Below are 2,500 nucleotides of genomic sequence, written 5' to 3'. Positions count from 1 at the left end.
ATAAGCCTGATATGTATCTCCAAAGGCCAGGCTTTCTACAGTTTCCTTAACAATACCATTTAGCGATAACCCCCAAACAAACCAACTTTTCAATACTAGTTTATGGATCATAGAACATGAAATTCCATGGGCAGGAACACGTGAAAAAAAAAGTCAAGGGCAATTAATTGCTTTAAATGATGCTCCTGCTGATAATGTTGTTCATCTTTGTTTCCTTTTTCCTTTTTAAAAAATTTATAGCCCTTACCTTCTGTCTTAAAATCAATACTAAATATTGGCTCCAAGGCAGAAGAGTGGTAAGGGCTAGGCAATGGGGATATAGTGACTTGTCTAGGGTCACACAGCTGGGAAGTCTGAGGCGAGATTTGAACGCAAGACCTCCCATTTCCTGACCTGGTTCTCAATCCACTGAGCCACCCAGCTGCCCCATCTTCATTTTTTGAAGAGAACCATTGGCATCATGAGGTTGATGGTTTGATTTATAAGGGAGTTGGATTTAAAGTGAGGCAGAGATGGCAGCTGGGTGGCTCAGTGAATAGAGAGCCAGGTCTAAAGATGGGAGGTTCTGAGTTCAAATATGACTTCAGACACCTCCTAGCTGTGTGACCCTGGGCAAGTCACTTTTCTCCCATTGCCTAGCCCTTACCATTATCCTCTTTGGGAACTACATACCATAGTGATTCTAAGAAGGAAGGTAAGGGTTTAATAAAATATAATAAGGAAGAGTTACACCAAATCATCACTCGTCATCTCTTCCAGAGTCATCAAAGTCCAGTGGCAGAACAAAAGTTCAAATGACCAGTGATGGTCTTCGATGCAGTGGATGACATTGGGATCTTTGAGGTTTGATGGAGCTCTAAGGGTTCCACACATCCTGCCTCAACCTTCTTTATGACCATTAGACCAAACTATTCTCATCTACCCATTCCTCCAGGGCACTTGGGGAAGATACCCCTCTTACTCATGAGCTAATATTTATATAGCATCTACTATGTGCTTTCAAGTGCTTTCCATTATCTCATTTAATATTGATTAATCAATTAATCAATCAATTAATAATAAAATTCTCATTTAATAATGATACTTTATCACAAAGGAGATGAAGTGAGAACAAACATATGCATGAAAACAAACTCAAAAAAGTCCAAAACATTTATATTTAGGGCAGCTAGGTGTCTTGGTGAATAGACCGCCAGACCTGGCATTGGGGGTAGCAGGGTTCTAATTTGGCCTTGGAGACTGTGTGACCTTGGGCAAGTCACTTCATCCTGTTTGCCTCAGTTTCCTCATCTGTCAAATGAGCTGGAGAAGGAAATGGCAAGCAACTCTACGATCTTTGTGCCAAGAAAACCCCAAATTCTGGGGTCATGAAGAGTAGGACACAACTAAACACATATTTTGTTATAGAACATAGATGGATATGTGTATAATATATGTATATAATATGCACATATATTTACTTAAATCCATATTTATCTTCTGCCAGAGTCCAAACCCTTCTCTCTCTCTCTTTTTTAAGCCTTCACCATCTGTCTTAGAATCGATATAAATATCAGTTCCAAGGGGGAAGAGTGGTAAGGGCTGGGCAGTGGGGGTTAGGTGACTTGCCCAGGGTCCTGCAGCTTGGAAGTGTCTGATCCCAGGTCCTCCCAACCTCAGGTCTGGCGCTCTCTCCATGGAGCCATCCAGCTGCCCCCATCCAAACCAATTTCTATTTCGACCTTGTCAATTGCCTGGGGCCATCCAGCCAGTGTAAAAGACTGTCCCAAGATCATTCCAATTCCATTAAACCAAACTTCTACCCCAGTAGGACCTCTGGGTCGGGCGCTGTGGAAACAAAGGTGGAAAGATACAATCCCTTCTCTCCAAAAGCCTTTCATCCAATTTGGAGATGCTACGGGGAAGGATGTCAAAGTGAGCTCCGGCGTCCCCCGAGGAGATCGGAGGAGGAAAAGCTCCCTTCCAGCAGGGGAGAAGGAGATGCCTCCGAGAGGGCAGCAGTATTTGAGCTGGGTCCTGAAGGAGATCGCTTCAGGCGGCAGAGACACGGTGCGGTGCGTATCCCAAGCAGGGAGAGAGAATTGAGAATTCTTAGATATAGAATTCTGGAAGAGGAAGAGTGAAGTAAGAGCAGAAAAGTCGATGAAAGGTGAATTGTGGAAGGCTTCAAATGCTAGGCTAAGGAGTTTTAATTTTATTCCAGAGGCAGTAGGGAGTCACTGAAGGTTCTTAGACAGTAGAATAACTTGGTCGGACCTGAGGGTGCGGTAGGCAACAGATGATGAGTTAGGTCCTGATGAGTAAAGCCAGCCATGTGTTATAGGATCTTAAGACAATTAAAGATGTTTTTATTTTTAGATTTTAGGAAAATTTTATTTAATTAGTTAATTTAGAGTATTTTCCCATGGTTACATGATTCATGTTCTTTCCCTTCCCTCCTCCTGTCCCCCCAACTGAAGCTCAATCTTACTGGGCTTTACATGTGTCATTGATCAAGACC

At 42.8% G+C, this 2,500-nt stretch overlaps 1 long non-coding RNA gene across 1 annotated transcript in view; it reads left to right on the top strand.

Moving 5' to 3' along the window:
* Positions 1 to 2,500, top strand: part of LOC130457344 (uncharacterized) — a 27,576-nt gene that overhangs the window by 1,794 nt on the left and 23,282 nt on the right. The window contains exon 1 of the long non-coding RNA XR_008916522.1: positions 1 to 2,054. This exon is cut by the window's left edge and continues 1,794 nt beyond it. This is a non-coding gene — a long non-coding RNA (uncharacterized LOC130457344). The remainder of the gene's footprint in view (positions 2,055 to 2,500) is intronic.

Source organism: Monodelphis domestica, chromosome 2, assembly GCF_027887165.1.
Source record: "Monodelphis domestica isolate mMonDom1 chromosome 2, mMonDom1.pri, whole genome shotgun sequence".
Lineage (NCBI taxonomy): Eukaryota > Metazoa > Chordata > Mammalia > Didelphimorphia > Didelphidae > Monodelphis > Monodelphis domestica.
This window is presented reverse-complemented; position numbering and strand designations above follow the sequence as displayed.